Source organism: Acomys minous (assembly GCF_964271855.1).
Source record: "Acomys minous genome assembly, chromosome: 19".
In the NCBI taxonomy this organism is placed as follows: Eukaryota; Metazoa; Chordata; class Mammalia; order Rodentia; family Muridae; genus Acomys; species Acomys minous.
Window position 1 is genome coordinate 18,867,924 of NC_140499.1, and position 23,618 is coordinate 18,891,541.

The following is a 23,618-nucleotide window of genomic DNA, read 5'->3' on the forward strand; positions in this document are numbered from 1 at the left end:
TCATGAATTTAAGGTTAGTCTGGGCTGCACAATGAGACTCTGACTCAAAAAAACACACCAAACTATATAAAAACCTATATTTGCCATATAAAGAGGGAGTTAGGGTGGGACCTGAAGGAGAAGAGGGAGGGGGCTATGACTGAGACATAAAGTGAATAAAGCAATTGTGTCCCGAAATAATTATTAGTACATGGAGGACATGGCTCTTTTAATGTGCTTTGTTAGCACATATTATCTAACCATGCTGATTGCCTTCATTTAGGCATTTTCATACACTTGTGTGGTGTGTTTTTATCACTTTATCCTGCAGCACTTCTCTCACCTGTCCTTTTCCGCTCCCATTGGTCACCTTCATCTTCCCAAAGCACCTCCCGCTAATCCTATGTCTGTGTGTATATACCTAGGATTGTTTACCATTCTCATTGCTTCTCTATATAATAGTTTCTTTCTTCTTCCCTAAATGTGGTGGAGCACCATGTGCTGTGGAGACCCTGCATGACAGTGTGCGCCACAAGCACCTTGGATACAATGCTGTCTACATTTGAATCCCACTTCCCTCAGGAGCTTTCAGTTGGAATGTTTCTTACACTGTGCTAGCTTTTCTCAAATTTCTATAAGACAAATGCAAAAGTGATGACCACAGACACCAATTGCTATAGTCTGAGTTGCAAATGCATGGGATATGTAAATCAAACTCCTTACACCTTAGAACTTAGGTATTCATTTGTTTGGGGTTTTTTGTTTGTTTGTTTGTTTGTTTTGTTTTGTTTTATCTTTTGTAGGCTTTTGTTTTGTTTGTTTTTTCCAAGATAGTGTTTCTCTGTGTAGCTTTGGCTGTCCTGGACTCTTCTTGTAGACCAGGCTGGCCTTGAACTCACAGAGATCCACTTGCTTCTGCCTCTCTGAGTGCTGGAATTAAAGATGTGCACCATCATGCCCGGCTGCAGGTGTTCATTTGTTGGGTTGGACTTGATTTGTTACTTGCTTAGTAGCAGAGAATTCTTTAACACAAGTCACCAAATAAAATTTGAAGTGACACATGGCAAAAATTACAGGGATAATTACAGGCACACATGGTTATAATTCAAATACCAGCTCTTGATTTGGATTCCGATCCAAGACCGAGTCTCTTAATAAGATATTTTCCTTTTAAATACCTGCCTAAGATTCCAGGACAATCATAAGGACACGGTTATGCAAAGTTAAATTTTCAAAGAACCCATATACATATCTGTATTATTAAATATCCATAAAAGAAAAACAGTCATTACGCAATTAGACTTAAAATATATGAACTAATAAATTGTGAACTTTTTTCTATACTAAAATAAGTGGGAAGATTTAAGGGAAAATATTAAACAGGGTGATAATCGCATAATTTCTTCTTAAATAGTAATTCTTTTTTTTTTTTTGATTCCACATTTGTCTGAGCCAGATTCTCCATAACTCTGGAATGAGGATTCAAAAACTGCTGTGCTCTTGGCATCAATGAAAGAGCTACAAAGAAAGAAGGAAGAATTTGACGTGTTAGTCAAAACTAAACATTAATTTAAATATTAAGTAAAAAGTAAATCCATACCCTGTAAAGGACAGTGCAATAGAATAGAATACTTGGTGAAATGATCCATGCACACAAGGTGGAGCCTCCAATGTGCAGCTCTGAGAGATAGAGAAGCTCTGTCCATTCTGACGTCTGAAATGATGTGGAGTGATGAGGGGCTGAGTGACTAGGACGTGCCAGGCAGAGAGATAACAGGAGGGAATGCAAAGTGGAAGGACCGTCATTCCGTGTGAGGTATAGGTATAAATGCACTCATGTTACTGGACACAGGATCCCAGACAGGATGAACCAGCAGACATGGGGGCAAGGGGAGCTCACATGGAAGTAAGAGAACTGGGTACCACACCGAGGCACCTGTGCTGAGAAGCTGGCACAAGTTAATTGTCTTTCCTAAGTTAAATGATGCTGATGATTCAGAGATATGAGAGTTAGGCCAATGCCACTCTTTCAACTCCTACTTACCTCTCCTTCCCCTCGCAGGTCATGCAGAGTCTCAGGACAGGGTGTGCAGGCTGACTGCTTGCAGGGACTTACAGTCATCATCCAGGATGCCAGGACAGGATGGGGTAGAGTTGCCTTCCTCTGTGCATGGCGGGCATCAGCAATGTCTTCTCATCTCCTGAAACTCAACTTTCATAAAAATTAGCTTAACATTTCTTGAAGAATCATTAAATTATGTCATTGTGGCTTAATACTTTGATGTTAAGAGATAACAATTTGCAAAAAAAATAATAAAAAGAATAAAAATAAAAATTTCAAGTCCAAAGAGTGTCTTCCTGGAGAAGCAACATATTGGGGCTTCTGAGGTCACTCATTGGCTTGATACTCAAGCATGGGCACCTATGTCCAAAAGCACATACCTCAGGTGTAATGATGTCTTTTCCAGCCCGCACTCACTTCTGTCATTTCTCCAGCTGCAACTTCCTACTCTCTCAGCGACTTGTCCATCCACTCCATCTCACACGTTAGAATCTATGGACCTTCTCTGCCTCTCAGAAGAAGTGCAGGTTGGATGTTCCCAAGTCAGTTTGCTGCATAAGAACATGTGTTCAAATCCCTACCAACCACATAGCTTGGGTAATGTCAAAAGCTCACAATGCCTAGAGATTTTCCTTTTAGCCACAGAAGTTTGAAGGTCCAGGTCAACCCCAAAATTATGAGTAGCAAGATTTTTAGTGTGAAACAAGTACCATGCAAAAAAAGGGTGAGTCTTTATTTTGGAGGGAGCTGTAAATGAGTGTGTCAAAGAAAAAACAATAGAATGCATGTAAAAGAAATTACAATGTTTTCCACATGCTTTGAGATAAACTACAAAATCCAATCAGACTCTGCCCAGACAAATAACCACAAATGTAATTGTCCCAGTTACCAAACTTATACCAGTGAGAATAGTCATGAACCTATCATTGCCATTGGCTGGACTACATATCCTGTGATGACTGCCCATCCTTGGCCATGCTCAGTCTCTTTAGGGGAACATTTAGCAAAGTGAAGGTCTTCACCAGGGACAATAACGGAGCAAGTGTCGGTAGATGTCTGTCCTCTGAAAATGTCACTCCAGATTCATGCCTGCCTGCTAACTGCTGAGGTGGTATGGTACATAGTGAAGAAAGGCAGTGCTGCAGAGAGAGAGAGGTGCATCCTGGGACCGAGGCACAAGCTCTAGAAAACACAGAGAAACAAACCCTCAAATCCCAGCTTGGTGGCACACAGCTGTACTTCTAGCAAAGACAGGAAGCCTCGGGAGCTCCCTGAGTTGGTAAGGCCCTGGCCTCTGAGAGAGCCTGTCAAAGTGTCAAAGGGGGAGCAACTGAGCGAGACACCTGACGTTTACTTCAGGCCTCTATAGTGTGCGCGTGCATATACGTACTCACATACACACACTCACACACACACACACGCACACACACACACACGTATAGACCATGCATTCTCACAATCCTGAACACATACACATCATTTGTACACACACTCTCAGACACGCACACACACACACATACACATACATGTTGTTGCCTTTTTTCACTTATTTCCCTTGAGATTGAAGAATTAATCACTATCAATAATTATGCACATACAAAAGAAACTTGTAAATGGTTAGATGACATGTTGTTTTAAAAAGCTTCCCTCTAACAATAAAACTAAATCAATAACTTTCACCCAGTAGAGTTCACATATTTTCATGTCTGTGGTACTTTATACTTTGCCATATCCCTTCTTCTAAACACATCTAGACAATCCCTTGCTAGAACATTCCCGACATGAACATTCATTTACTGCCTTCAGTTTTCCAATCCTCACAGACTTTCTCCTTTAGATCCCCAGTGACCCCCAGGCATCCAGGAACGGCAGTAGTATAGCAGAATGTTCCCATCACTGTTCCTTCATACAGTTCTGACACATTCCCAGCAGACTCCTTGTTTGGGAAGTGGGAGCCGGAAACACCCCAGAGGCTCCCAATCCCTGTGCTGTTATCTTGTGCTTTAGTTTGTTTCAGAAGGCATCCTTCTAACCTCACAGGTAGCATCCTTTCCATATACTATTTATCCTAACTATGGATTTTAAACTGGCAAAGTATTTGAGGTGACTAAATAGTGGGAAAGTACACCATTTTGAAAATGAGCGAAAAGAACTGAGCCCAGCGCTGTGCTGGTGCACAATGCCTCTTATCTCTGACTGTGACATTATCCAGAAGCAGGAAGGACCGTGCATGCTGCCAACTCTGTAGATGCCATGCCCTGGTGCAGAGGAAATGTGTTTTCCATGCGAAGCTACTACTTTCAGACACAGCCAGGCCTGTTCCCACATATCTTTCTGCAGCTCTCTGTTTGGCTTTATGTTGAAACAGAATTTACTTAAAGACCCACAAATAACAGTTCTCCAGTGTCCAGTTACTGCTTATGATTCCAGGAAATGTCTACAATGAAAGGCATGGGGCCAACCCCCAAGTTTAAGCAGTAATGTTTGAAAGCTCAGTTCTACGTCCTGATGGGTTTTCTATCAACCCTGTCTAGAGGTCACCCACTGTATGGCACAAAAGTGAGCAGGATGTAAGCCACACACATAAAAATCCTTATCAATTAGCAATGCATTCATGCACATGTATTTGCACACCACTGTAGCCTGGATGAGAAAAACTCATTAGCTCATGTGCTTGAACACTATGTCCTTAAATGGTCGTGTTGTTTCAGAACTTTGTGTAATCTTTGAGAGAAGGCACCTGGGTGGAGGAAGTGGGTCACTTGGGGTTTACAGTCTGACCCACTTTCTGTCTGCTCTTTTCTTCCTGACTGAGGATTCCATGTGACCACTCACCCCTACTGCCATGGCAGATAGTGTCTATGCACTTGAGCTGTAATGAAATCTTCCTTTCTTAAGCTATTTCTTGCAAAATGTTTGATCTCATCAATGAAAAAGTAATATATATATAATATATATATATATATATATATACACACACAAATGTGTGTATATACATAAGTACCATGAAGAAATAATGGGTCCTTAGGACATGTCTAAAAATGAACTTCTAATCTCACTTTGGCTCCCCAAAATATGGAAGATGAATTTGAGTTAAACTTATCTACCTGAAAACTAATCATAGAGGTCAAGAACTCAAAACCAGGAAGGCAGCATGAACTTGAAGAGATAAAGGAAATTGAGCAAAGCCTTTTGAAAACATGTGTTTATTTTCAGAGCCTTGGCTGCCTAAATGTGTGCGTTACTAACACCCTAAAAATAAAACAAAGGAAGAATAAGCAAGTGTATAAAGATAAGGATATAAAATCACACATTTAGTAAGTCACCCTTATAAAGAGGTAAATCGAACAGCTACCAAGCTGCTAGGCTCATTGTGTATCTGAATAACATAAATTACACACCAGCGCTAGCTGACAGACAGCATAATGCAAAAATGAGTGTGCGTATTTCAAGCACATGTCGAATATGCCGCAATCAAAAATGTGCTGCTGTACTTCAAAGTTCATTAAAAAAATCACATTGAAATTTCATAGGAGATGTTGCCTAACCACTAAGGAATTCATCCAGAACACAAAATAAAAAGATTATCATAAATACCGACATATTTGAAACACAACCCTGGCAGTATGTCAGGAGAAGGATTGTTAATCTCGATCCTGCTTTTGTTTTTTTGTTTGTTTGTTGAGACATTCCTGTTTTTAAGAGCATCCCACATACTTTATATATCACCCTTTTATATCAGTTCATATGTGTACATATATGTGTACATACATGTGATTGCTAGAGGTTGACATTAGGTTTTTTTCCTCAGTAATTGTCACCTTAGTTTTTAAGAGGGAGTCTCTCTTGAACCTGTATCTCACTGACTGGTCCACACTGCACACTGGCTGAAAAGAGGACCTAAGATTCTCCTGTGTCCATGCCCCCAGATTGGAACAACAGGTGTGAGCAGCCACCACAGCCTTTCACATGACTTCTGGGGCTTGGACATTAAACCAAGATGCACCTGACCTCCTCATGTCTCTGCAGGAGGCACTTACTGTCGTGTGAGCTTCCAGCTCCTCCTGCATCTGTTTCATGACTGCCCTTTAATCTCTGAGCATTTGGTATTTTTTTAATCTATTGATCTGTTTCAAATTAATCCAGCCACTATTTGGGAATATATTTTCTATCTTCTGCATTCATGTAAATTGGCTTGTTTCATGGCCTATGACATGCTCCATCCTGGTGAAAGTTGCGTGCATATTTTATAACCACGTTGTATTTTGTTTCTGTCAGGTGTAGTATTCTATTTTAATTGATAGGCTACTTTATTGTGTTATCCAAGCCCTGTGTGTGGCTACCTTTTTCCCATAACCTTGTTTTATAGATCACTTAGGGTAAGGTATGGACTCTCCAACTGTAATTCCAAGTTTTCCCATATTTTTTCCAGTTCTATCTTTTTCCTTCAATGTATTTCGGTTCTTTGTTGCTAAGTATTGTCTGTCTTGCAAAGTTGGCCCATATCCTTATGTAATGACCATAACTGAGCTCTGACAATAGACCTTTTTCCAGTCTTTTTGGTTGCATTTGACATGATATCTTAGTCCGTGCAGGATACGATAACAAAATAATACACAGTAGGCATCCTAAACACAAAATTATATTTGCAAAGACTACAAATACATAAGCATGATTAGACCCTGTTCTCCTGCCTTTAAATGTTCACTCTCTCTTCCTGTTTTGCTTGTGTGGCCTCTGCAGTGATGAGAACACAAAATATAGAAATCCTCTCTCATTTTCCTCTTTAAAGACCACCAATTCTGCAGGATTGGAACAGCACCCTTATCTCCCCAGGGGGGCCCGTCTTCTAAAAGCCCTGTCTCTGAACACACTGGGAACTATGGCTTGAGCATCTGCAATCTTGGGAGACGCCACTCAATTTACAACATGCAAGTAGACCTTTCCCCTTCCTTTCCTTCATGTTGAAAATAAATTCATGTAAATGACATAAACATTTAGCTTGCTCTTATTTGCATCCAATGTATTAACTCTTGTGCATGGATTGGCTATTGAATATCACCTACGGTTAATATTCTTATTATTATCCCCATTATGATAAATTAATATTATTATTCTAACTATACCCTAATGATTATTTTTCTTTCTCTTTTCTTTCATTTCTGCTTTACCTTTAGATTAATTGAGCATTATTTATGAATCTTTTACCTCTATGGATTAACTTTCCTTGTTTTGAAGAAAATGTAGTGAGTGTCTTAAGGTTGCAATTCATATAATTAGAGCCTTTCTTTTAGTATTATGTACACTGTTTCACATGTAATAAATAATGAGATCTGAATAAGGCTAATAATATTTTATGTAGTTGTCACTAGAGGCTAGTGAGACTAGTCATGAGGATCGTCTGTCCGGAAAAGCCATTTTTCCACACATGAAAGGTATTTCCTTTTCATATTCTGGGATGGTGATATAGGTAATTTCTCTTAAATTCTTAGATTTTATACAAATAAATTGCTTTCTTCTAGCTTCTATCATGCAGGAGATGGAAGGGTGGGGACTTTGATAGTAGCCGTGCCCTTTTGCTAACACATGAATGTTCAATTTATGGTGTAAGATATTTTTATCTCATCCTATATAAAATATTACATTCCAAAGGAATCAGAGAGAGAATAATAAACATATTTTAAAGTTGACCAAGATGACTGACTGACATATGCTATAGAACAGCTGAGGTCCCATGTCAAGAGAAGAACATGGTAGACATGGTTAACAAACCAGTTTTTTATTTTTAAAAAATGTTCACAGTGACTAACATTAACAATCTAGTACTAGTAATCCACAAAGAACCCATGGTAGTCTCGATCAGACAAAGGAAAACAGACTAAAACCATCAGTGAACAAAGACATAAACCCTTGACCACAGAGAAGAAGGCCCAGAGAGTGCTCTGCATGACAGAGACAGCTTAGCTACATTGATTAGAGTGGCATGTGTTAAGAAATGCAACAATATGTTTCCTTGGAGATGTGAGAGGACTTCACAATTATATATGTGTGTGTGTGTGTATGTGTGTGTGTGTGTTTGTATGTGTGTGTGTGTGTGTGTGTGTGTGTGTGTTATATGCATACAGCTAAAGCTCTCACTTAAAGACTGCCAACATAAGTCTCTCAGGGGATTTGTTATCAGTACCAGTGCTTTCCAAGAAAGGCCTCAATTTTGTAAACATTGCACAAAAGTAAATAATTAGAATAATTGAACACAGATTATCTCCTACTTTCAATAGCTCCCTGACAAAAAAATCTTCAGTAAATTACTTATAATCAACTTAGATTGTGTGTGTGTGTGTGTGTGTGTGTGTGTGTGTGTGTGTGTGTGTGTGTGTATTTATGAAATGTAAGCACAGGGAATATCGTGCACATTTTTCACTCTGACTACGTGAAATGCAGTACACAAATAATAACCCTTCACTTCCTAAACTTAAACCTGAAGTTGACCAAAGGATATTATACTAGTAAAATGCTTTAACAGTGAAAATCCTAAATAACGTAAATAATACTGCTAGTTGTATTTCTTTTCAATGTGCTCTGCTCCTAGTGCTTCTGTACCAACAAAGGAAAAAGGACTCGGCAATGATCTCACTTGAGGTGCATGTGTACGGCTAAATGAGATTATTCAGTGGTCTGCTTAATCTTGAGTCATCATGAGGCCTCAGAGAGAATGAGGTAATGTATTCTACCATCACTAACTCAGCTTCTTTTATTTTATTTTATTTTTCCAGAAAAAGAAGGTTTATGTTGTGGGAGAGGCGGAAGGTCTTAGCTCATAACCACAAAGCGCCAGGATAACAAGGAGCCCAGCCTGTCCCTAAAGGGGGTGAGAAATCCTGTCTGTCCAGGTCACTGCCAGCACTGAAGATGACAGGGGCCCCAGAGTTGGGACAGCCCTCACTGGAGCCTGGAAGTCATCATTCTGACGAGCTGACACATGACATCCCTGATACCTCGCCACTGTGCACAGGCATTCTCCAGACCCAGATGACAGGCTTTCAATCGTCGTGTAGTTTCTCTTCTAGTCTATTTCCGACCACTGAAGCTGCAGCCAGCAGCCTCCTGCCACCCTCCCACCCATTGCTATGTCTTTCTTGCTAATGAAAGGACTATGGAGACTTTTATCCACCTGGGCACAGTGATTTCAGTGAAACACTGGGCTATACACGTACTTGATCAAAAACATTTGGATGTGTAAGAAGGCAGCTAAATCGTAAGAAGAAAAGGGCAACTACACAGAGGCATCAAAGCAAAGAGAGCTGGTTGCAATGGCCAGGGCCCAGGAAATAAGTCATACAGAACCCAGTTCGGGGACCCTGATCCTAGCCCTTTCTATGTGTGCACATTGACTCGCTGGTCAAGATGGCATCCGTTTTCTACATTCTGATTTCACTTCCCTAAGCACATTTGGAGTGGTCCTTCAACTAAGGGATCCTGGGTGAGGCACGTGGATGAATGCATGGAAAAAATAGTTTGTGCGTCACCACATATGTGCAGGTTGCATTGACTACAGTAGAAAATGAGTGATTTGCTCAAGTGACCTGATGAGTGGAGACAACAGTTGCCTATGTGGCTGGTCACTCATTTGTTGTTTATCTACACAATGAGCCTTGACAGCACAGATGATGCTGCATAAGCCTCTCAGCCCCAGACAAAAGAACTCACAGTGCAATAGCATCTGATTCTCGTATAGTTATACAGTAGCTCCAAGTTTCTAACTGCTAATTAATAAAATCTAAATTGTGTTTGACTAACTAGTGCTACACTTCACAATTACGCAACAAATGGAGATATGAGTATATATAACAAAAACCTGTCATTTGGAACATATTAACTAAATCTATTGTTTCTAATAATAAAAACTCCGGTTTTATTAGAAAATTAATAAGTGGAGATCATGTGAGTTCAAGGAAAGAAATGAACAAGGCGGTGTTTTCTAAACTCTAGCATCCACAGGCAGTGGGGACAGCCCCAGAGACTGTATGGCGTTTTGTTTATCAAATTACAATGGAGATTTTTCATTACATTTGAGTTTCACCTCAACATAGCTCATTGCACTGCAGTTTAGAGAGGGTGGAATTACCTATGACTGCAGCACAGGCTGTTTTCCTCTTGAAAGCATTACCCAAGGGAGCACCTAATTCTAGTAAAATCCCTATTCCTTTTAATTACCACCCAGTGAAGAAGTATAAGCATCAGTATTTTATTTTATATTTTGAAGATGGATGATGATAACTATAATGGCATATATTTAAGAAAATACTAGAATGAAAGCCTTTGTTTTCTTTTCTAACTTAAAAAAAAACTTACAAACAATCCTTCACATGCCACATGCATTTCGTTTTTGTTGCACTGGGTAGAGTCCTGTACACGAGTTTGGTCCACCAGAGGACACACACACTGGCGTGGTAGCAACTGCTGTTGGGGCAGAGTGACTTACATTGCCATATAAGCTGAGCAATGCTGGCTTCCCGAATCTGATCATTCCTGAGGGTGTCGGCATTTTCCGTGCAGGACTTGGAGCAGGTACTTTAAGCTGATGGAGTTTTGATTGCTTATAGGATTAGGTTTAACCTTTCACATGGACTAGAGACAAGCAAGTCTCCAGGGATCTCCAAGCAGTCAGTGTGAGATTGGAACTATCGAGGCATCCCATCCCACTACGTAGACTGAACAGGGTTCTCTGTTTCTTCTCACCATCATGCAGCAGCCATGGCTGAACTAACCAGCTCACACCGTGGGAGATGTTCTAGTGATCCTCTTTGTTAGGACATAGTATGTAGGGGATGAAGATGATCTGAAAATAAAATCTCCGACTCCCACAATCCCTTGCGCACCACATGGATTCAGTGGATCCACGAATATGCTGTTCTCTGGTGCTTCTTTAGGAGTTACTAGGCGCTTTTAGTGTTTCCTTTTCCTTTTTCAGTCACAACTGAATGTCTCCAAACCTTTTGGAGAATAGCAATGGCTGGTGGTCTGCGATGTGCTCTGTGGTTTATTATTGTAAAGGAATTTCTTTTAGCAGTGGCTGCTTTTTCAAACTTACAAACTTTTATAAATATGTTGATATTTTCAGGCCTTTCTAAGTCCTAGAATTCAGAGCCCTCTCTCTCTGTCTCTGTCTCTCTCTCTCATACACACACTCACACTCACACACTCACACACAGTCATGCACACACTCACATTTCACATACACGTAGACACACACTCCACGCAGACACACAACACACACACACACACACACACACACACACACACACACACATCTCTCATGGGTGATTTTTTTCCAGTTTTAATCATACCAAGTCGCCAACACATCACATATGGGCAAACAAATGGAAAAAGCGCTTGCCAAAGCCTGAGGTCTGTGTCAATATAAACAGTTGGCATGATCATTTGAAGAACTCAGGTGGGTGGCAAACTTTTCCTGTGCCTAATCCAATGCTGTCCTAGAATAGACAGTCATATGGCGTATCCGTTGCCACAGAACACAGTTTGCAAAGATCACCTCTTATCACCACTCCCCCTTGGCTTTGTTAAGCAGTTGGTATTTTCTTCACAATGCACATCAAATACCCACTCATTAAGAGGACCAAAGGATTAATAAAGGTGTTTCTGCAAAATATTTGTAGATGCCGAAGAAAGAGCTTTGGGTAAATGGAACATGTCACAGTTGTGTATCAGACTTCTTACCATCATCAACATCCATTTATTATTCTGTGTCTACATGCATAGCATGTATATGTATGTGTTCATGCATATGTATGGCAGTGTGAATATATGTGTGTGCTTGTGTGTGTGGAAGACTTTGACCTGTAGGATTTTGTTTGTTGGTTTTTTATTTTTTTAAGACACAGTCTCTCTTTGGCTTGGGATATGCCATGTACACTAGGTTGTCTGTAGTGAGTCCAGGAAATTCTCCTGTCACCCTGGTGTAGTGGGAGCACAGGATCCTCCCCTCTCTTTGGTGCTGGGATTGTAAATGCACACACTCTCCCTCAGGCCCATTTTATATGAGTTCTCACAGATGAAATTTGGTCCTCATAGTTGCAAAGCAAGCTCTATATTCCCACTACTCATTAAAAAATACAAGTAATTTAAGGTTTGACTTCATCATTCATGTTGTTCTGTATTTATTTGTGTGTGACTCTGTGACTCTTGGATGCCTTTGGTCTTTAAAAACAAGAACGTACTCTAGTCATTGGAGATAGCTCTGGTAAAGATGATGATTGTCAAGCCTGATCTTGATCTCTGGAATCCACATGATAGGAGGAGAGAGAACTAACCTCAGTGATTTGTCTTCAGACCCCATACAAGTACCATGATGTGAGTGCACGTGCACATGCACACATGTACACACACCCACACACACAAATGTAGAAGTTTTTGAGAACAGCAGTCTATGGGAAATATGTGTCAAAGGAAATAAAGTGACTTTCATAGGGCACCAAAACACTGAAACATATGAGAACTTACAAAAGCGAAATTATTATTACCATTATTATTGAGACAAGATCTCACTGATAAGCCCTGGCTGGCCTGGGATACACTTTGTAGACTAGACTTCCCTCAAACTCACAAAGATCTTATGCCACCACTTTCCAAGTGCTAGGAATAAAGGCGTGTGCCACCAAACCTTTAAAAAGTAAAGAAATGACATACTGTGTTTCTGAGCTGCCTTTCTCTTGCAAATGTTAAATGGGATTTTAACTACTCACAAGATGCAAATGATATAAAATATCTACTTTAAATGGGAATTGCTGAGAATTCATGTCCACTACATATTAAATAAGATGTGCCTTAAAATATTTATGCATAAAAGAAAAAGACAAATATTAAAGGCATCCTCGCATATCAGTAAGACTGGGAAGAGTTACACTGGCAAGAAATGATGTAACACATTTTGTGGAGGCAGATCTGTAAGGCTTGCCATGAGGGTGACAGTCACCATGTGCTACGATAGTATTTCATGACTGCCTTTCTCTTTTTACACACCACTGTTATTATCTGCCATCTGCATTTTATAGGTTCATGGGGCCAGATACATTCACACCATACACACGTCACGCCACAACTTACTACCTGCTAGGTAGCATGATAAATAATAAACAATGTCATAGCTCATCACGTCTAACAATTTATTAGTTCTTTGCGTGGTTCCAACGCGGCCCTAACACAGAGTCCAAACTAAAATCAGCCAACACAAATAGCTACGGACTTTCAGAATGCTGAACAATATTTTTCAATATTGTGAAGTCAAGCTTAAGCCTGGTGGTAACAGCCATGCATTTGTAAGAGCAGAGCAGTAAGAGGCTCTTCAGTGAAACGCTCCCAGAACACTCTATGGTCCTGCCACATGTTCCAAGAGTTGCAGGTGGCTAAACTTCACTCGAAATTATTTGAAAGCGTATTAATTGGGTAAGTAGTTTTGGAAGAGAAAAAGGACAGGTTGAAAATTACAAATGTTGAAAAACACTACAGGACAAAATAGTAGGTGGGGGCTGCTTTAAAAATCCAAGTATTATGTTAAAAAATCTATCATTTAAATTGATGACATTGCCAATGGCTTTACAGCTTATTACAAATACTCCTTTCTATATTGTGTCTTCCCTTCCCATGCTGCTTCAGGAAAGAGCCCACGAAAATCCCGAAACAAAGACATAAATCAGCAAATCTAGTTTTTCACTGTATTCAATTTAGGGAATTGAGCTACACAATTTAAATAATAGAGCTACACAAACTGAAAGCAAGGAGTTACTAACTAAATCAAGTGTGGTCAGCAATTATGCTTAGTGAATAGTGCAGGCGCCTTTGGGAGAGGTGTAAAAAGTATCAAAGTCATCCAACCTCTGCATCCAACCTCTGCATCCAATTCCTGGGGTAAGTGACAGCACAGAACTGCCAACAGTCCATCACGAGACCATAGGGCAGTGGTTCTCAACCCTCCTAATCCTGGGACCTCAAATATCTCGTGTTGTGGTGATCTATAACCAGAGTGTTCTTTTTTGTTGTTACCTCATAACTATTTTTGCTACGTTATGAATCATAATGTAAATATATGTGTTTCTGATGTTCTTAGGTGACCCCTGTGAAGGGTCATTCAGTCCTCAAAATGGTCAGGACCCAGGGTGTGAGAACCCAGGTGCTCTAGACGCCCCTGCATGCTTTCCAAGCATTGAGTCTTCAGTCATTGCAGCAGTTCACATACTTGATTCTTGCATTTAAGGGTCTAGACAAAGTTCTAGAGTACATGCAAAGGAACATTAAAAGGTATGCTGTTGATACAAAATCTCTGCAACTTTGTCCACAGTAGCTTTCCCCTGGGAGTGACAAGGGCACCCTAAGCCTTTGGGAATCTGTCCTGCTGACTGTCTCTCTCCCCAAGCCTTGAAGAAGATTCAGGTAATTTTCAACTTCTCTGTGGCTTATCCAGTTAAAAGTAGTGATGACACAGATTTCAATACAAATTGTTTCAAGCTTCAGTTTCCAAGTCAGCTTAAGTTTCAAAAGAGAACTGTACAATGATAACTAAGAGCCTCCATAGAACTTGCCACATACGTGCAGTGATGTTAAGTGACATCTCTTTCAGTTAGGCATCACATTTTTTATTGTGCAGTTCTAGGGCAGCTGATGAACACTCCCCATCTACCCATTCATTTTCCAAAACCTTCAGTCTTTAACAATGCAGAACTTTCTCTCTGAAGTTTGTCCATAATGCTGTGTATTTGCCATCACGAGTAGGTAGTAAAACTGTATTTTGATTCACTTGTGACCTCTTAACAGCTGCTTTGAGGACTCTGGTGGGTTTAGCTCATGTGCATCTGGAAGGCTTTTCTCCCTGTGAGAGGCTGGCCCAAATGGTTTTCCTGCTTGATTTGGATTGACAGCTTCTCCGACACTGGCCCACTGACAATGCAGTGAGAAGATATAGAGACAGTTCTTCTTATCCAGGGAAGAGGAAGATCTCAGTCCTGATGCAACTTGATGAACTGGGGTGGGTGTGTATGGGAGCTCCCCTTCTCTGAGGAATAGGGGAGAAAGTATGGGGGAGGGAGGGTGGAACTGGTAAAGGAGGAGGGGTAAGCTATGACCAGAATGTAAAGTAAATTAATTAATTAGTAAAAAAAAAAAAACCAATAGAGAAATAGTACCATAGTCTCTTCTTTTGAGATTCGGATGGCCACAACCATCAGGAAAGAGTGCTAATGGACTAACCTACACAAAGTCCTGTCCTAAGCTCACAGAAAAGAGATAAACAGAAAAACCTGATAGCTAAGTTTATCCTCATGAGGATAAAGCTGTTGAGACTCCCAGGAGGATAGTGGGAATCCAGTGCTGACTCCCACCTGCCCCAGCAGCTCGTGATCTGGGAGAGCCACAGCATATGAGATGGAGAAGGTTGCCTGGGCTATTGGGGCTTCTTGGTAATAGCTACCTAAGCTCGGGGCCTTGTCAGTGATGATGTTACCTTTGAGTCAGCACTCACTGGTTCAGCAGTGTGGACTTGGATAGGGTCTGACCTTTAGTTTGCCACTGCTGTCTCTATGTGGGGTGACATTCTTCTGTGCACCCAGAGAAAGTCATATGAGAGACAATCAGTTTCATGCTTCAGTGTTTATTGATTTAAGTACATCAAGCAGCTACACTCATGACAAATCTTGAAAGTTACACCCTGACCTCTATTTGGTACCATGGGTTTTGAAAAGTTATACAGCATAGTAATTTCCTTCCATGAAATAGTGGCCAAGTGTGAGTGGATAATAAACACAAGCCAGCAGAGGGAGATGGCATAACTTTCTGTTCTCTGAAGAGTTATCTTTCATACATTCAGAAGCATTATGTTGTAGCTTCCTTCCTTTTGGGTAACAGACTAAGGCCACCGAATGAATGGTGGGGCCTTCTCCCATCTCAGCAGTGATATGGTAATTACAGTAGGTTGGGGAAATAACAGGGGCATCTTCATAAGGGAAACCAAGCAGCTCTCACTTGTCATGTTTGTATTTAAAGTCCTTATCTATTTGTAAATTCAGGAAAAGCAAAAATGATTAGGAGTAGACAGGCTGGTCCTGCCACAAATTAACAGTCATAGGTATTTCAGCTTTTGTCTCAGGGCAAAATTCAAAGTTTTACAATTGAGAATATGCTGAAAACTACTAATCAATTCAATTAACTGTCTACGACTTAATTTTTATTATCACGTTACATTTAAATTTACCATAAACTTTGAAGTTAAAAAAAATTAAATAAACATGCATGTATTTTAACATTATGCATAATTCCAAAAGAAGAAATAAAGGATCAAAGAAATTTAGTAAAATTTTGTTCTATAATTGTTATTTGTCTTAGTCTGGGTTTTATTGCTATAAAGAGACACTATGACCAAGACAACTCTTTTAAAGAAAAACATTTAATTGGAGCTCGCTTACAGTTGCAGAGGTTTAGTCCATTTTCATCATGGTGGGAAGCATGGCAGAGTGCAAGCAGACATGGCGCTGGAGGAAATGAGAGTTCTGCAGCAGCAAAAGGAGATTGTGTTATACTGGGCATAGCTTGAGCATATGTAAGACCTCAAAGCCTGCCTCCACAGTGACACACTTCCTCCAAAAGGCCACACCTACTCCAATAAAGCCACTCCTCCTATTAGTGCTACTCAAACACATCAATGTATGGAGACCATACCTACTCAAACCACCACATTATTACATGCTTGAATTTTGACTTCCTACAAAAAAAGGTCTCAGTATTCTTGGGCCAACAGCTCTTCTGAAAAACAGGATGGTAAATTGAAACCATTATAGAGTGATTTAAATGGCATCAGAGCTGCATCTAGGCAGACTGTTTACAACAAGATCTTGAAGAGAGAGGAAGCACAGAGGACCAAGTACTAAAAGGTTTGTCACTTCATCTCTTTCCAAAAGAGAACCCAGGAGGGTGCAAACAGCTTCCAGAAGATGTGCAGAGCAGGCAGGAGAAATGCTGTGGATCCTCCGGAGAGGCGAGTCCCTGGATGGCACCCTGAGCTTTCAGATAAGGCAGGGCAGGATGATGTGTAACTCATGTACTCAGCACCATGACCCCTCGGGCTGCTTACTTCCTCTCCTGCAGTGGTGGCTGATTCTGTACATGATAGGCAGCACCCCAGATGGAACTCTCTTTACCCATTCCAAACGAGGGAGATGACTTCCACTCTGCTTGTACCCAAGCATTAGGAGAGGCTCATTGCTCTACTAACACCTACCAAAACTTAGGGGACACTGAAGCCAGTAGTAAGTTCTAGTGCCTTCTTCCCTTTGGGTGGGCTTTTGGAAGAGTCTACATAAAGCCCTGGTGGATTTTAGGTCTGTTTCCTCACACAAAAGCAAACTGAGTAATGAAACCTGATGTTATCTTTGCCCACGTCATGCTCTTAATCCTCTGGCTTTCCTGCCTCTGCTGTTTAAGATAACCTTCCAGAATTCTGTGTCACCATTCAAGCTGCCCCTGTGTATGTCTTTTATAAAAGAAATGAACAGAGAAATCAGTTGCTTGGAATGCAATTCTAGAAATAAACTACTCAGTGCCCAGAAAATTATGAGACAGCTGCCAACTCACAGGCACAAGACTGACACTTCGCACCTTGCAAACATCAAGTTAGAAACAGATCAGAAACATACATGTAAGAAACCACTAGAAATTACTAAAAAACTTAAGTGAAACAGCTCAGGTTCCAGGTTCAGGGAGTGATTTCCTCGTTAGGATTGCATAAAAAGACAGAGAATGAGCACAAACCACCAATGGGATCACAGCTAGTTAAGAAGTTTCTGCATAGCAAACAAGGCTACATCATGAACGGGTCTCATGCAACGCAGAAAATATTTTACAGCCTTTCCTATGACTAATATCCAGAAAAGATAAGTCACTCTTAAGAAATATGGGATGATACCAACTTTAAAAATCAAAGGACATAAAAATACATTCCTTAAAAGAAGAAATACAAAACCTAATGAATAAATAAAAAAGATGTTCAAGGCCATTAGCCATCAGGGAACGTTAAGTCAAAAGTATAGGGGAGGCCATTCCATTCTGTGTAGAATGACTGTTCTGAAGTAATAGTAAGCTGTGATGGTGGCTGAAGCTGTGAAGAAATTAGTTTCTGAGGGAACATGCCTTTATTAAGAAAAGCAATGGGGTCCAGGAAGACGGTTCAGCAATGAAGAGCATTTGCTGCTCTTCCACAGGACCTGAGTTTGGTCCCACTGTCAAAAGTGGGTGGCTCACAGTGACCTTTATCTCAATTTCCAGGAGACCCTATGGCCTCCTTTGACCTCTCTGGGCACAAACACAATGCCCTATTCTGACCTCCATGAACACACACACACACACACACACACACACACACACACACACACACACACACACACATACACACACACACACTCACTATCATGAAAAGTAGAGCTACTATATTAACGATCTGCATCACTTGTCAGTATATATTTAAAGGAAATTCAAATGATTGGCACAAAATGATTCCTAAATAGAAAATGGCTTCTTTCTTGCCCCAATGCTCTATCTTTGAGTTTTCCCTGGATGGACGTTCCCATGACCAGCAGTGGGTCTGCTAAATATACAACTTGCAAGGGTCAAACAAGCAAAAACTGAAACCATGTCCCAGGACACAAAGGGACCTCCTGCTTTGCATAACTCTATGGGCTTTGGTTCACTTGCAAAATATTTCTACCATAATCATACAGATGACTTCCACCAGCTTCCACCTTCCACACCCTCTTCTTCCTCCCTTAGTCCCTAATTCCTGATACGAGAGTTCTTACCCACACCTCAGCCCATCCGTCTGTGAAGAATGAATCAATCCCTTGCTCACAGTATACTGATGGAAACCCTCACCTCCCGTCAATTTTCATTAACATTTTGGTAACCTCTGGGGAAATCACTATTCCACCTCACCAGACTTTGATCAATGCAACTGTCAGTCAAGATCTCTACAGAATTCCACTCCAGGGAGAGAGAAGAGTCACTTGGTCTCAGGGCAGCAATTTTCAGTTTCCTCACTTGACAAAGTCCTTGTCTGCAAGGTCTTCTCACCTCATGTTCCTTTCAAGGGCAAGCCCTTTCTGTCTCCTCTTCCCATCTATGGTTCACATTTTCCTCATCTTTTCTCATTGGTAACTTTCCCACACGCATGGCTTGAGGCAGCATTCAACTCCCAGGGACTCCCATTTGGAAGGCCTCCTAAGGAGATCATGGCTCTTTCATTAGAGTGAGATATTCAGCCCTAGTGCTTGGTACTCTATTGCATCATGGCCTGTTCTCGCCTCCTTTTTCTCCAAAAAACAATGGCCAAGAAGCCATCTCCTCTCAATCAGAAGACCCTCCCCCAGCTCAAGCTTACATCACTGTCTTGAAAATGCTGTGGTGTTCCTGACATTCAGGTCACTGACGAGCTTGCCTGCTCTTCCCTCTGACCTTTTTCTTACTACCTGAATCTTCTTTGTCTTTAATCTGTCCCTTACCTTAAGCCCCACCTCTCACTTCTATCCTCATGAACAGGTGAATCCCCACTATGCTCGATTCTCAGGCTCCTCCACATTTTTTTCTCTTGCACATGATGCAAGATGTTCCCTGCCTGCACTTGTTCTGGATGCTCATCCCAGCACCTGAGTGTGCCAACCACGTACCTCATCAAGAAATGGACATTGCCCATGTTCATACTCTTTCTGATGTGTCTGGTGTTTCTAAAACTGAAACCATATTGGGATTGTTCTCCACCAACCACTCACAGTTCACTGGCATTTGGTCCATTGTGTCACTGGGCATCTCCATGTCCCTAGCACAGAACGCTAATAGAGTTAACAGATTCCTTGGGTAAGCTTTTCTAAAGAGATTATATGCTGTCTTATCTCATGGAAGATGCCATGTCCAAATGCATCAATGAATACCAAATACAGAAAGTCACTCAAGGTTCCAATAACTATCCTGCTCTTTTACTAATCTGCCTCCAAGGCTTCAAAAATCCACCAGACTTCACTCCAGCTCTCCTGCCGGTAAATCCACACTGGTCATGCCCTCAATCCGTCAGTCCACTGCAGGTGTTAGATGCAAATTGTGGATATTAGAATGATTCACTCAAACCCCACAGAATAAAGTTTTAGACCTAGCCATTATTAAATTGTTTAATAACCAAGATGTACAGGAACAAAATAACACAAATAAAAAACAAACTAAAAGATAACAATAGCAACAGCAGCAATCTCAACCACTCACCTTTCTGCCATTGCTGGAACACTCCAGGGACAGGGTCACCATGGGTGACAAGGGTTACTAGGCCTTTGCTTGCTCAGTTTTGAATGCCTCTTCCTTCCTGGTTTAGGTCTGATCAGCCCAGCTATTGTAGTTAAAGATGCTCAATAAAAGGTCCCTTCTCCTCATGCCATGTCCCACCTATAAGTAAATGTCATCAAAGACTACCCTTCTCTTAGAAAGAGGAAGCCTGACCTGAGAGGACCCTTAGAAAGAGGAAGGCAATTCTCTCCCCCAGTGGTCCATCTTCCTAACCTCCTGCATGAGCCTTACCAACTAACGTACCTAAGCCCTGGAGCAGGCCCTATCTCATTTAATTGGGTGAATCCGTGGGATTCTCTTTGTGCCTGATAAAGTTCTAATTACAATGCAGATTCTGTTCCTAGTGCAAAAGTTCACTACAACTTGAAGAAAACACCTTGATGCCTCTCTACGGTCTTCTTTTCCCCAGCCCAAGAAGAAACTACAAAGGTTTCTTCATTGTTACAATTTAGTATCAGTCCCTTGTTATTGACTAATTGCAAAACCCCGCTGTGGAGACTCAGGACCACACAGGAGCCTTGATCAGCTCTCCTCCCTGCTTCTCAAACACTTAAGAACACCCTTAACTCTTCTCAACGGAAAGGAGACTTTTCTGTTGTAGACAACAAGAAAGAAATAGGATGATTTAGGATTTTTAAAGGAAACAGATGGCCTAAGTCTAAAGACAGTAAGTTTCCTTTTCCAATAACTCAGTAAAACCTACAGAGGCTATCCCCTTGCCTCAACACAGGAGTGGACAATTAACATACCCACTCCTAAACAGTGGAGGTGGGACCCCACTGAAGAAAAACACTACAATGCTACAATTATACGATTGTTTCTCAAACAGAACTAAGATGATTGGACTCATCTAGGCAGATATCCTAAATAGACAAAGAACACAGTTGTTTGAAACTAATGAACACACACAGACATGCACATGCACTTACATGTACATATATACTCGTTCAGTCCCTCAGTGTCTTATAGCCTGCTGCTCTTAAATTCAAAATGTTGTTTCTGCATTGGCATAATAATTCCTATAGGTTGTTTGCAGTTACATGTGGATTTTGTAAATAAATGACCTAGGAACGCATTTATTCCTTACACTTTTATTTTTCTTTCCAGAAGGTAATTACCACAGTAAAATGTAAAATGTTATGTAGTGAGAATACTTTTTTATGTCCTTATATATTTACTATATGTTCTTCTGTTTGGAAAGAGTGGGAGTTTTATTTCAAAACTTTTCCATGATAAGTTAAAAAAAAAAGGAGAGATCAAATCATTTTTTTTTTGTGGAAAAACAAACACAAAGTCACCGCCTGCCAGATGAAACATCCCCGGGTCTGTACACTGAATGTGGACTGATCTGTTCATCAGACACGCATAGAAGCTGACGTGTCTAGGGACTGTGAAGGACATGAAGTCAGACCAGGGTGGGGATTATGGCTACTTACATTTGTGCAGAAGCAAGGTGTGCCAGAGCCTTTTGGCTGCAAATGTTTCCATGGTTGACTTAAATGATAACTACAAGTAGGTGAAAATATGTTTCCAATGTTACCTCACGCTTCCCCTTCCCCCATTAAAGCTTAATTAGAAGATTTGTAATGTGCCAAAGAAACTGGGATTTTTTTTTTCTTTTCTATTCTATTTCCCTTTTAAAGGCCCACTGAGTGAAGAAAAACGTGTTTCCGATAAATGAAACAGACATTTCTTCACTGTCCAAAAATGATAAATGAGACTGAATATGAGATGGGAAAGTACAATAAACAGTACTTTAACTAAATATAACTAACAACAGAATAAAGTGGTCAGCCTCATGGAGCTATTTCCTTTTACAAAAGGTCTCTTTTTTAAAATGTTACTTTTTTATTTTTACATGTATGGGTGTTTTGATTGCATGTATGTCTGTATACCACATGTATGCCTGGTGCCTACAGTGGCCAGAAGAAGGCAGAGCATCACGTTGGCACTGGAGTTACAGGGGATTGTGACCTACCATGTGGGTGCTGGGAATCTAACCCAGGTCCTCTGCAGGAGCAGTCAATGATATTAACCACTAAGCCATTTCTCTGACCCTCAGGAATAAAACTGAGTTCCCTTTTCACACAATTGAGTCTGGATTTTCAGGGCTTCATTGTGTTATTACCATAGAGATCAACTCAGAGCGAAGAAACCTGGGCATAGTGATGACTTAGAACATTGCTCCAAAGTAAACAACACTTGTATGTTGCTACGTCACATTTCAAAACATCTTTGTCTACCAGAACTCGGGCTGTTTTATGACCTGTATTTTTTATTGGTTTTCTTTTGTTTTCTTTCTGAGAAAAGGTACCCAAAGCTGCCATGGAATTCACGGCCTCCTATCTTTGCCTCCTTCATCTTGGGAATACAGGAGTGTGGCACTTTCTCTAGCTTTGTATTGGTATCTGACCACTACCCATGCATCTGAGATACAAATAAATCCAAGAAAATTCTGGGCCAACAATCTGCTCAATTCCAGTGATTGCAAGATCCATGTCTCATTACTCACGATTTTCATTTGATAATTTCCCCTAAAGAATCTAAATGGCCAGGTGTCATTTTCTGTTCATGACAGGAGTAGGGATTCCCACTCAACATGCTACTTTGTGTGTGTGGTGCTGGTCAGAGAGGCCAGTGACAGTGAGAGGAGCCAGGAGAGCAAGGATTCTTTATTAGAAAACACACTTTTTATTGGAACCTTTGTGTTGTGTATTTTGGCAAAGCAGAATTATCACGTCCTCAAACTAAATTTTATTCTAGTATATTGTGCTTTACAATGCTGTGGACTGAACCTAGGCTCATGAATGTGCTAGGAGAATGCCTTATCACTGAGCTACAAAATGGACTCCCCTGTGGTGATAAGCCACATATTTCAAAATGTCTTTGCATATCAGAATTCTGGAGCTACTTTGTGTCCTATGTTCTTCATTATGTTTTGTTGTTGTTGTTCCTGAGAAAAGATACCCAAAGCTGACCTGGAATTCACGGCCTTCCTGTCTTAGCCTTGTTCATCTTGGGAGTACAGGTGTGTGGCATCTTCTCTGGCTTTGTATTGACCTCTGACAGCTGAAGTTGGTTGTATTGGTTTCCACCTGTAAGACTGTGTTTAATGGCATTATATAGTGTTTGCTTAATATTACTGTGTTGGTTCTACTAAAATACCCCATTTAATACAGAAACCATGCTTGGA